The sequence below is a fragment of the Melospiza georgiana genome, chromosome 18, assembly GCF_028018845.1.
Source record: "Melospiza georgiana isolate bMelGeo1 chromosome 18, bMelGeo1.pri, whole genome shotgun sequence".
NCBI lineage: Eukaryota > Metazoa > Chordata > Aves > Passeriformes > Passerellidae > Melospiza > Melospiza georgiana.
The window spans coordinates 8,192,669-8,206,646 of record NC_080447.1 but is presented as its reverse complement, the minus strand read 5'-3'; positions in this window follow the sequence as shown (position 1 = coordinate 8,206,646).

Genomic DNA, 13,978 nt, shown 5'->3' with positions numbered 1-13,978 from the left:
CTTTTGTTCTCATTTGAGCATCACATGCCCATGGTTGTTCATACAGCCAGGGCTGTTCCAAAGCACCCCATGCAAAGCTGGAGGTGGTCACAAATAAAAATGATGTGATGAGGAGCTGGAACAACTGTACTTGTTCTGTCTCTCATTCCCTCTTGCTCCATTCTCTTCCCCCCCATCAGCTTCTCTTTATCCTGTTTCTGTGTGAGTCTGAAAGAGGGTAAGTTGTGTGTGTGCCTAATTTCCTGCCCACTAGGTCATGTATCCCAACCCTTAACATCATAAATGAGAGAAGTCTTCTGGCCAGCAGATGCCTATGTAGATCCACTATCATAGAACCAAATACCTTTAAGGTATAGGGACTTTTTGCTTTTTACACTTTTTTTCAATTAATTTTTGATAGACATATAACTGTAGAATAGGGTTAGGTGGAAGTTAGGGAGCATCCAAATGCTCCAAGACTTTTGCAGACTGCAATTCTGCAGCTGACAGTGTCCACTGACCAGAAGGGAAGCTCACATAACTTGGAGATCTCGTGGGACTGTGTCTCATGATGCAAATTTTCCTGTTTAAAGAGGCAAAACCCACTAATTTACTTCTTTCAAGGAAGAGAGCATTTGAAGTATGAAACCATTCCTGATTCACCTATAGGAAGATTATGGAAGTCCTGAAGTGATTACAAATTCTTCTGAGCAATTTAAGCAAAAACGTTTGTTCAGATCATGGATTTAGAGGATCAAGGGTCTTGGCTTTCTGTCTGCATCATGAGGAGCTTTCATGCCTTTAAATCAAGCCCAGGGTAGATGTCTTTAAATGAACCACAAGTGAGAGCCTAAACCTCATTCCTACAAGTGCTCCCTTGTAAAAATTCGTATCCACAAGTGGCAGCATTCTTTCTGTCCTGTGAAATTCCCACTGGCAGATCTCTCCTTGGAGATGAAGTGAACACTAGAAGTAACTGTTGTAGTAGGGAGAGAAAGGTTTATTCCTCCTCTCTATTTCTATTTAATTACGGCTAAGACTGTTTGGTTGAGACATTGGAAGTACGACTGACAGCTCTGCTTTCTCAGGAAGGTCCTGTCCTGCAGAGAGGGTGTGGTCTGTTCCCTCAGTGCACATCAGCAGGAGCTGGGCAGCTCCATGGTCTGAAATCTGTCAGCCTTCACTCCACGGGTCCTCACAGACTAGTCAGCCTCTGTTCCCAAAACTGTCCACAAGTGGAGTTTAGTGGGGTGACTGCTCATCTCCTGGAGAGAAGAGCACTGACCCTGTTAGCAGCAACACTCAAATGACCAGATGATATAAATTAACTCAGGACTCTGTGACTGATCCCTCCTACAAGGTTAACATCTTCTTTCTGAGTTCATTAAAATCTTATGCCTCCTTCCCCAAAGGAAAGAAATGTCAATACATGAGAGAGGAAGATAAGTTAATGCTACATTCAGGTTGCAGAGCTAGAGATTTTGGAACTGCTGAGGTAAGATGCCTGTGTTGGTGCTAACTCAGCCACATTGCACACAGACTGCACAGCAGCCTTGTTTCACTGGTCATGAGCATAGATTAATGCAATTACCTTTATCAGAATATATCCCAAAGTAATTCCTCTTGCTCACACTGTAGGTGGGGTCAGTGTTTGTGCCATGGTGGCCTCTGTATGTGCTCAGGGAGCTCAGTGCCCAGGACTGCAGCTCCCTTCACTCGTGGGACATGGATTTACTGTGCAGGAGTCTGGAGCAGCTGCAAGCCCAGTGGCACTTCCTGGATGGCAAAGGAGATTTTAGCTGAGAAAGTGCTTTTATTGTTGTAAAAAATTAATGCAAAATGTCAAATATTTCACACCCAAGCCGATACTGGCAAAATGCCAGAAATATTTGGGTTTCGCTTGGGGTGTGAATATAGTTGATCATCTGTTATTCAAAAGCTTTTATTTCAAAGGGAAGAGACAGTGTGTTGCAATAGACTTTGCAGTGATAAATATCAACTGTGCCACTTCTCTCCCAAAAGGGATTTCCCACAGTTCTATAGTAATATACAGTTCAAAAGGCCACACTGAGATTTATAGAGCTATCCATTCAAAAACTGGCATCTGAGGTGCTTTGCTCAGCTAAAGTGGATTTGACTTACAGCCTTCACAGCTCTGCACAAGTCAGAAAACAGCCACAGGTGCAGGGTGCCAGCAGGCCTGAGTGATTGGTGAATGTGTGGTGGTTGGGTCACTCAAATCTGTACAGGCAGTTAATCCAGAGAGTCCTCAGTTCTGTGACCAGATATTCTGGAAGCTTTCAAATGTACTTGGCCAGCACATCTGGTCAGATTGGAGTAAATGGACAGAAATTCATTTAAATCAAGAGAGTTAGAGCAACTGTTGGCAGCAGTGAATTTAGCCCTCTGCATGCATGTATTATAATTATAAAATTATATATTTTTCTTCTTTTCTATTCTATTCCATTCCTGTTTATTCAATCATCTATTCTGTTCTCTTTAAAGCCCCACCCAGATTCTAATCCACTTGCATAGCAATAGTTTTTGCTTGTGAATGTCCACTGAATGCCCCAAAACTCTTTCTAAGAAGACATAGGAAAATTGGAGAAAATTACAAAGAAAAACTGCTTTATAGACTTGCCTGAATTCTCAACTTCATATAATGAATATACATTGACCCATTAGTGTTCTACATAACTTCCATTGTTTAAAGATTTACAGATAAATGGAGTATCTATCTACACCATTTACAGACTCTCAATCTAATTTTAACTGTGTGTCCTGAAGGACCTTGAGGTGTGGGAATTTGGGAGCCATGTGGAAATGTTAGATTTGTTAAATGGATGGGCAATAACTTTCAGTGGCAAATATGTGAATTCAAGCCTCTGTAAACAAAAGCACTTAGATTTTCAGTCTGTAGATTTTCAGACATTGGAACAACATGCAGAAGAGCAACAGGAGTTTTGTTCTTGAAGAACTTCACAAGAATTTCATACATTAAAAACAAGATATAAACCAGGACTGCATAACATCTGACCAAGAGCTTGTGTTGCCTGCCAAGAACTTTCTTTGACCCATCATGATGCTCTAGCAAACAGCCCTCTCTGGACTGAGCCCTCTCTGCACTGCCTTCTTACCATAATCCACAGGTGAGATGGAACCTGCTCAGCACTGGCACACCTGGAAATTTGGTAACTCTCAGCCATTTAATTAGCTGAAAATTAATAATAATTTTTGCTCTTGGTTAGTAGCTGCATTGGCATGAAGATCTGTCATCCATCCCAGGCTGAATGTGTCTGCAAAAGGCACATATGGAAATAGGGGGTGGCTGCTCTGCTCAATTTAGCACTTGTGAGACTCGAGCCAGATTGCTGGATCTCGTCTGGACTCTGCAGTCTGAAAAGAGCAAAAGTGGGGAGGCAGAGAAAGAGAGGGAGAGCTAAAGCACTGAGAGATTTAGAAAACATGACCTGTGAGGAAAGGCTGAGAGAACTGTCTTCATTAAATTTAGAAATGTCATGAGGGAAGCTGCAAGACCCCAAACATGTAAATGGTGTTTCTATTTTATATTTGCATTTTAAAATCATCACTCCTTAGGCACACAAACACAGGATAAGAGATAGTGGGCTAATTCATAGCAAAGGCTGCTATGTTAAATAGTGAGGCTTCATTTCTGAGTGTGTGGATATTTGCTGAGGATAAACCCAAGCTCCTGTTTCCATATATATGTCTTTATCTCCTGAAACTGGTAAGGTCTTGGTTTCTAACATTATGAATTAAGCCTTTCATGAAAACTCCAAAGCAATGAGACAATTTCTGTTCAAAATCATACTTAGAAAAAGACTTTTTAGAGACATGTCACCCTCAAACCCACAGTAAGCAATTCTTTATCTGCATTTGGCAGAAAAATCAGATTATCCAATTATTTTATGAGAGTGTCAGTGTTGTGCCTTTCCACCTCTCACATATCTATTGGCTGATCTATTCTGATTATGCCCTATCAGAATCACAATGATACCTTGTTTACAACACACATGGCACCACTTGAAAGATACACACTGATATTGGGAATAATGTGTAAAATGGTTACTGTCGTAAAATTGAGCTTATTCTCACTCCTCAGCAGCAAAAATTGGAAAAAGTACTTTCAAAAAGTCTATGAAACAGCTCTACTTTCAAAGTGACCCTGAACATCTGAAGCTGGGAATTGAGATAAAAATTAAATTTCTTACAAAATTTACTTTACAAAAGAAGTTTGGCATTTTTATTCAATCTTTATTAAAAGCCATCCAGACAAATACTAAGAACCAAGCATTGCAGGATAAATCATATTGGGCACAGATGAGAAATGTGCAGAGATTAAAACCAATTTGCCACTGTTCCAGGCACTGAGGATGAATCCTGGTCTGACTGAAGTTGCAAATAGCAGGCCCTGGATTTCAACGAGATAATAATTTGATCCATGCCATTGCTTCTGTCTCTTTCTTTGATATTTCCATAATTGCCTCTTTTAATCCAAAACAACTGAGATAGAAAGCAAAAGCCACATATGTTTTTATAAGAAAAGGGCAATACTTAACATTAAAAAAATGTTTCATCAAAGGTGCAGCCATTTAAAATGCAAAACAGAGACTAGAGAGGTGACAAATTCAAGTTCTTAGTGTTTTTATTTGAGATCTTTCAAGTATTCATTTGCCAGGGATACTTGTTTAATTTTTTTAATGTATTCAGTTAGTCATATTCAGTTCTCTTTTATGTCCACTTCTCATGAATCACTTGACAGATGGACTTCTACAAGCACATCCCCTTGGGGAAAGTAAATTTTAAGTGATAATAGGAACATAAGACATGCCATCCTGGATCAGAGCAAAGGTCTATCTCATCCATACCCAGATCCATCAGTAGCCAAGAGCAGTATATTAGATTTTAACAGTAATAACTTTGATCTTTCAGTGAATATTAAGCTGGTGACTAAGCAGAAAATCAAAAGGGATCCCAAGAGCAGAACACTCCCAAACTCAGGAGAAAGAGCAGGTGAGGAGGTGAGGCCATTTCTGGCTGTGTCTCCCAGGGAGCAGGCCCAGCACAGGGCACAGCACAGGGCAAACGTGTGCCCCAGTGGCACCCACTTGATTTGTTCTCCTCCCCAGCCAGGTACAATGGCCTGGGGAGCTGGGCAGTTGTTCTCCAAAATGGAAGTGTATAATTGAACTCCAGCTACAGGAATGAAACATGGAGGGAAAAGAAATGGCTGGAGGGGGAACAATGCAGGGTGGAGACCAGGGCAGGGGCAGTTTGATGCTGGCATGGGGAGCAGTTCTACCAAAAGGGAGGGTTTGGGTTTAGGAATTTGGGCTTGTCCACAGTACCAATATTGGCAATGTCTAAAACCTGTTCTCTCATTTCCAGAGTCAGAGCTCCACCTGTTCCAGTGAGATTGTACTTATAGGTTCTCAAGATTTAGCTCATCTTTAATTGCTGCTGTCTCAATTAAACTGCATCTGTGATAATAACAGCCCCCTGGAGCTCCAACAGGAACTTAAACACACTGTGAGTAAATTCAATAATTGTGTAAATTATAAAGTTTATATCTACTGATTATTGCATTAAAAACTATATATAGAGCACATACTTTTTATAAACTTTCTACTTAAGAAAATCTTATTAAAAAAGGTGTTTAACCTGCCAAAAATCTGCAAGGATCACTAATAATTTGTTGATCAGCATAAGGTTCATTACATCTATGCACTTCATTATCTGATTAATTCAGAGGCAGGTTTGTAATCAGTAGTGAAATGTTTAAGATTCTACAGCTCTGGCCTCCACAACCTCCTGCAGCTCATTAGAAAAGGTAATCAGATAGAATTTTCCACCATGCTGTTTATTGTAGTCCTAATGGAAGACAATCACTTTAAAATTACACACTTAGCAGGTAATTTCTAAAAGCCATAAGCCATGGAAGCTCTGTTCTCCCTAGACTCTTTGTCTTTCTTTAATAGGGTAAGGTAAACAATTGAGAATTCTGTTAGAATTTGGAGACCTATTTTGCAATATAGAATACAATGTAAATGCTGCTGAAAAATTATTTTTGTCTTTACCCTGCTTCTTGTCACTGGGGACCCCTCTCAGAGATCATGACTGATGAGTTTGATTTAAAACTTAGATGGTTTCCTACTTTGTGATTTGATTATTTGAAGCATTAAGAACTTCTTCATGTTCTCTTATTTTGAGAATTAATAGCATTAATTAAAAAACGACGACTTCTTGATCTTGGGGTTTCACAGATCAGTTATAGATACTGTTGTGCTGGAGCTTTCTGAAGTCACTGGTATGATCTGAAGGAAAATGGTAACAATATTTAGTGATGACAAGGTGACTTAAAATGTAAAGTATTCTTAAATTTTTAATAATTAAATCTCTGTGAACTGTGAGAAGAAACAGCAGAAGTTGACAGTCATCACTTGCTCTGGCAATCCTTCTGCCACTCCTGTTTTTCTGAAGGGGAATTGGGGAATGCAGAAGGAACTGTCAGCACCTGAGAAGTGCTGCTATTCCACCTGTTATGGAAAAGGTCCTTTAGGTAAAGCAAGTGTGAAAATCATGGACTGGGAGCCAGATGCAAGGTAGCAGAACAACTCCTCTAACTCATTCCATGCTTTCTCAATCTTGTGGACACTTGTGGTTTGTCTGTCCTATGTGTTACTCCCTTATTTTAACACATGAAAGGATGGGTTCCCTGGGACTGGACAGGCACCAAGAGACAGGGGCTGGGAGCATCTGTCCCCTTGCATGTGGCCAGAATTGAAGCCATTACAGGATGGAGGATGCCATTTTGACTGGGGACATGCTTTTGCTCATGTTGGGGAAATACGTCACATAAAGATTTCTTTTCTTTAGTGATTTATTGTAAGAAGGTCCAATCTAAACTTTTCATGCCAAACCATGTTCATCACATCTCTACCTACAAGCAATAAGGAGTAAAGGCATATCCAGTGAACACCATGAAGAAGACAAGTAACACAAGACATAACTAACACAAATTCATTCTTTTGCCAACCAGCATGCTCCAAATTTGCCAGCTTGAAGGGCTGGATCCTACTTTGTGGATCTGTCTTCTTGTCACAGTCTGTGAATAAGCAATGAGTTGCTAACGCCAGCTCTAAGTCCTCGTTCTGCATGGATGTGACAGCTTAACAGTTGTGCTTGGGTCACAGGAACAAAATGTGCTGTGTAGTAAAGGTCAGGGGTAAAAGTCATAGCAAAGGGTGTCCCCTTCAGTGGATGACACTCTTGGTTAGAACACCATTAGGGGGTTTGAAATACTGGAACTGTAAAACTTGGGTTAATGTTATAGTTTTCCACAGGGTTTGCTTCCTCAAACTGAGCTAAGAGTAGAGGAGAGAAGGGCACCCATCAGTACATCCAGCCTGTGTCAGCTTTGCTGTACAAGAGCATTTCTTGCAGTGGGGCAAACACGAGTGTGGGGGCTCCAGCGCTGGGATTACCTCGGGACACTCTGTGGATTGTCGTGTGTGTGTGTTTGTGGCAGAGCCACTGAGCCCTGGGCGTTGTGCAGACCTGTGTTCCCAGTGGGCCGGACACATTGCTAGCAGGGGAAAGTATCAAAGTATTTAAGGACTGGAAACTCTCTAGAGTTAATATGCTTTAAGAAGAGCTGCAGTGTATCACATTGATGAAGAGCAAGTGTTTTGCTTTAGAAGTTCCTTTTTCAAATCCCCTGAAGGCGACCCTGGTGCCATGGAGGAAAGAAAGGACATTTGGGGCACAGCCGGACTCGAGGGACGCGGGGTCTCGTTCCTCGGGCTCTGCTGCCACCTAATGGTGTCCGCACAGCCCGAGCCAGCCTCGGAAACCGCTCCCTGCCGGGGCTCCGGTTCTGTTCCCCTTTTCCCTTTTGTGTTCGATAAACAGGGGCTCACGGGCTGGCTGAGACAGCCGGCAGTGAGGAACAAAGGGCAGCTTTATGCCAGCAGTAAGGTGGCGTTTCCTGCATTCTGTACCTCGCTGTAAAACACTCAAGGTTCACAAATTGAAAAGATTCTGGAAGCACCTTCTAAATTACTGATAGGGCTTTAGGTACTTCAGGCAGGCCAGAAGCCAGACCAGTTCCTGGGCAGTGTGGAGTGTAGGATGGCACTGGCACTCAAGTGACTTCACACAAATCAGCAGAACTCACACTAGACCTTGTCACTTTTCATCTGCAAAATCCCCTTCTCATCAAAGAGATTCATTTGTGAGTTAACTGTGAAACGAAACACAATGCATGGGCAAGATAACTCTCATAAGGTTTTACAAGTTTATCCTTCACTTAATAGTGGGTTTAGAAGCAAATGCTGAAAAACTACAAGAAATACGTTGCTTTAAGTAAGCCTGTGTCACAAGAAAGCCATCTCCAACACTCATGTTTGCAAAAACCAAACACAAAACACATTTGTATCCCAAACCAAATATTGAGATAGATACAAAAACCAACAATGCTTCAACAACTAGTAAATCTTCCCCTGTTTTAAACAAATAAGCATGTTAAATAATGTTATTTCAATTTAAATATTTGAATGTTCACTTATTTTAAAATACTCCACATAAAATGTAGCTGTGAGCCACCCTGTATACCATTCTTTTGGAAGATCCTTGGGCATTGTTAGCAGCTGATACACAAAGTGTTCACTGATGATGAGTGGTTGGAGTAACAAATCCCATTGGTGCTGAGTTTTGCTCCTGCTGCTCTTGGTTAATGAGTCATTTCACATCTCGAGGTCACACTTCCACTTTTGCTCTTTGCTGAGGGCTGAGTTGCAAGCTTTGAACACAGAGCAGTGGACCTCTGCCTCGTGGCATGTACCTTTCATCAGGGTACACAGCATGTAAATAATTGCTGCTTGGCATCCAAGTGACCTCTGTTGAAACAGAGTGATGTTCCTTAGAGTTAAACATTTTGGACCTATTTGGAAGTCTCTCCCTACTAGGATGCTGTGCTGCCTCTAACAGTAATTTCCTTTTCATATTACACTTTGAAGTAGAATTTGGTAGGTATGACTTTTCAAAATCCAAGTCTTCAATCACTGCTTGAGCCTCTGAGCCACATTTAATATCTACACAGCCAGCACAAGTAGAGGCTCCCAGCCAACAACAATACTTCTTCCAAATTGTTTGACTAAAGTGAGATTTCTTGGATAAGGTACTGACACATGATTAAGGGGAATCTCTGTATCTCCAGGTCTATCAGCCAACACAATGACACAGATTTCTTTGTCAAGACCATCCCTTTTTCCTCCATTGCTCATGCTTCTGCTGCAAAATCTCACTTCATGATCTGCATTCTGCAAGAACTCCCTTGTCTATGGAGGCTCAATGTCACCATGTCACCCTTTGAAACTTCTATCACACTAGAGGGGACCTGTTCTCCTCTGCTCTCTGTCACCTCTCCTTCAAATCAACCATCCTCATCCAAGCCTCAAAGGCTGTAAGCCACTTCTGCAGTAGTTAGAGAAGCTCTACTTCAGGGTGCTCCTTAGGTCCATCATAGCCATGCTGAGCTAAGAATACTCCAAATTTTGCAGCCTATTGCCTTGGAGACTCTGGGGTTAAGGAACACTTGTCTGTTACTGATTCCTGTGTCTCAGTGGCTTCATGTGAAAAGAGTCAGGACCTAATTGCCTTGAAAGGGATCTCATGTCACAACCTGTCTCCTTCTTCCAGCTGCTGGGCAGGAGAATCTGTTCATGGTCCTTGTGCTGCTTTGCCTCCTGCCACACTTTGAGAGCTTCCTGCCCTCCAAGGCAGTTCATATTTTGAAGAACACTCCATAGTCCTTCCAGGTCCCTTAGGTCTCTCTGGAGGTGATTGTCCCCAACTATCACAGCTGCTCAGGGTTTTTTCAGAGAGAAATGCTCGTTTTCCCTGTGATATTCAGAGTTTCTAGCATCATGGCACCCCGTCTCTGATTCAGGGTGATAGCTAATAAAGCATGAATAGAAAGGAGTATAAAGTTCATGGTGTTATTGTTGTAATACTTTGTGCCTTCTCCTCTCCATCTCTAGACCAGTTTCCAGCATCAAAGGAGACTTAATGCATTTAGTTTTTATTAAGAAATATTGCATTCAAGGGAAAGGCATCTGTGCAGGACAGAATCACTTTAATAACATTCATGACACACAAAATGCAGGAGGAAGACAATGTGTTTATAATTCTACAATAGATACTTACTAGACAGAACAAATGTCAGATGACAATCATCATACATAATTAATTGCTTTAAAATGCTTGCCATTAGAGATCTAAGAGACTGAAAAGACAAGAAAATCTACATAAAAACTTTTAATTGTTGGCAAGGAATAAAGGATAGAGGATTATCAACAGAATAATAAATTATGTCTTCTTTTTTTTAACCATTTTAGATTAAACAATTCCAATGGAGAGGCATATAATTATTTAAGGCATTAATAATTTTTTACTCTTATCTTTTTACCTTTTTCCCTGCTCCTGGAGATTCATTTTGCCCTTGTGGATTACTGGTCTTTTTTATGTATTTTCCAGGTATTGGAACCCATTTGAAATCTGAATTCTGTCTATATTCTGGAAATCATCCTATCCAAGGAATCCTGAATGTCTGAAGTGTCCAGTTGGACCAGAGCAGAGGCCCACCTGTGCCACCCCTCTCTCACTGTCCATGGCAGGGGAGGATGGTTCATTTAGACACCACCATGCAAGCCAACAGTCTGTCACCTTACACTTCCAGGTATCCATAATTATGACCAGGCACTAATTGGAGATATTAGATGATTATTCCATGTCTATTCTCTTCTTTAATTCATGGATAGACCTGTTACCTAGTTTGACTGGTTTCCTTTTGAACCTGCTGACTGCTGCCTTTACTACAGCCTGTGGTAGGGAGTTCCAAGCATGAATTACCTGTCTCTGGGCAGTTTGTAATGCCTGAGCAGTCTCTGTGTGTGTACCTTCATTCCAGTCTGACAAATAACAGCTTCATATCATCTCAGCCCCTGCCTTTATGATTTCATAAGCCTTTAACATATTTTCTCAGCCTCCTCCCCTGCAGGTGGAAGAGCCTCAGCCACTTTAATCTCAGTATATCACTGTTGCACTCTCTTGATCACCACCTCTGCCCTTCTCTTTCCCTTCCCTGGTTCTGTTGTGCTGTTCTTGTGGTGTAGTGACATCTCCCACTTGTAAAAACAATGTGGGGGTACCAAGGTTTCATACAGCAACCAAATTCTTCTTATTCTTTCCTCTTCCCTTCAGTTTTCATGAGGTTTGTTTTCTTTCAGATGGCCATTTCATAACAGCAAAGTAGGCAGGAGAATTTTTTCTAAAGTTTTCAACCATTGAGCCCTTGTGGCTCACTTGTTCACAAAGTCTGTTTGCACAGTTTCTTTTTTAGAAGTGGAACAGTTATGTTGCTTTAAAAAGTGGAAATGTGATAGAAAGTTATCTTTGGCAGAGGTCAGCCATAAGTATAGGGTCCAATCTTTTGAAGATATTACAGGATAAACACTAAAACCTGCATTCTGGACACTCTTAAGTGTCAAGTAAATTAATGGATACAACCTAGAAACCACACCAAAAGGCAAGTTTAAAAATGCAGAACCATCTTCCAAACTATGTAACAAATGGCCTGTATTTTGCTGCTGACAGAAGAGTACGAGGTATAATTGATGAAATTCTGTCTGAAAATAAATTCCTGCTGCTTCTCCAGGACTGTACAGCAGTGTGTCCTGACTCAGGAAGTAGCGCCCAGGTGAGATCCAGCACTGGGAGTACGACTGCAGTCCCTGCTCATGCACAGGATGCACAGGAGCATGGCACCATCAGATCTGCTCAGGCACTGGGAGGATGCAGGGTACTGGCAGCAGGAGTGTGAGGTGTGCCCAGGTCTGGGTAAACTTCTCAAACACTGCTGTAATAAAGGATTTCAACATTCAGTGTCCATTTGTGAGGACAGCTACACTCAACACCAATTTCTTAAGAGCTGGCTGGGCTGTTGTTGGTTATAGTGTGGGTGGTATTTTTGTCTTGTTAAAGGAAATGCAGATTATCTTATAATTATCGCAGCTACTTCTGACACTCTCTTACAAGCTGTAAATTCATAGATTAAAATTACAGATAGTAATTTCAGAGTTCCCTGTGGTGCTTCTAATACTCTCTGGTGTTTGGTGGCTCTGTGTCTCAATGCAGGTATAGAAGAGGGACAGAATAACTGTATTTTGGGGGAAAAAATCTTTAGAGAACATACAAAGACATATGGTAGTCTTGGAAAACTATGTAGTCAAATAAAGATGAGCTGAAAATATAAATAGAGTTTTGGCAAATAAAGAAATCAAGATAGTATCTGGAGCAGCTTGTTTTTCATATTTGTAGACATCTGGATAATCAGTTGTAGGAACTCTTCTTCCAAGTTACCATGGTATCAGATTTAGGTATTTATGCATTTCACAATCATAGAATCTGAACCAGTTCTTTTATCAGAAGTCAGCATTTTTAAATCTTCATCACCAGCATCCCACTTCAGCAGCACATCAAGAATCCTCAGAAAGTCTCTGCAGCTTCTGGTTTCTCACAGCCTGTGCCTGCCTGGCATGTGTGTAACTTCACCCAGAAAACTTCAGCACAGGCTCTCTTTGCATCTCTCCACTACTTCCCCATGAGGGTCTGCCTCTTTCAGCTTCCTCTGAGTCCATTTTCGTGGAGTAAAATGAATGCAAAAATCTTTACATATCTAATAGAATAAAGTTCTCATGATCATCAACTATATTTAATAACTATTTACAAACTGTTTCATAATATGCATATGAAGTAGGTGAGGATTAAGGTGTTTCTTATAGGTGCAGTATAGCTTATTTCATTAACAAATGTTGACTGAGTTTTGTAGCAATAAGCACTATATTAATGTAAATATTGATTAGAAATAGCTTATTCAAGAACTAATTTTAATATTATAATTCTGTGCTTAATAATTAAAAACTTCTGTTGCATTTTTTCAAGTTTTTGAAAGCCTGTAATTAGCATGATATTTCCTTTTTCAGGTTGTATAAGTCTGTTGAGTTTATTTCAGAACTTTGTTGGTGATTTCTGTAGAACAAGTGTTAGATCAAGTGAGGACATGAACTGACAAAAGGGTGAGGAAAAGGGGAATTGAGGCCACACATCCAGCAGTCCTGGAATAATTCCTGAGTACATTGGGTCAGTGGAGAAGGTTTTAGGGAGCAAGTCAGGTACCTGAACATGGATGTCTGGAGGCATTTTACTACATTTGTGATGTGGTAACTTAAATCTGCCAAGCCTGTGTCTTGGATACCTGAGGACACCTGCACTGCTGCTGGATCCTGAGCATCAGAGCTGGGAGCAGCTACAGTAAGAGCTTAGGGGCTAAAAACACATGGCAAAGGGCAAATGGCAGGACTGAGGCTACTGACGTGCATTCCTGCTCTCCCACAGCACTGTTCTGTCACAGAGCGCGGCAGGGCTGAGGCTGGACTGGGCAGCTCAAGGAGAGGCAAGGCCAAGGGTGCTTTCATTTGAGACCAGTGGAGCTGAGGTGGGTCTGTGGTCAGATGGCTCTTGGAAAATCGCCTTCCCTCTCCCTTCAGAGTGCCTGAAGAAACCAAGAAATAAAGTTTGTGTGGGTTCTGAAGAGAACGTGGGCTTGTTTGAGAAAGCCTGTGGCTACAGGTGGTTGGAGTCCCGGCCGAGGAAGATGGTACCGAATTTGGGGGATGCACAGTAAATAGAAAAAAGCACAGCGATACTTTTAAATCAGTGACTGATGATTGAAAAGGCACCACCGAGACCTCAGGGCGGCGGGGGCCGGGCCGGGCCGGGCCGACCCGAGCACAGCCGAGTGCAGCCGAACTGGGCTGAATTCGTCCGGTCCGGTCCGGTCCGGTCCGGTCCGAGCCGAGCCGAGCCGAGCCGAGCCGAGCCGAACCGAGCCGAACCGAGCCGAGCGCACGCCCCGCCC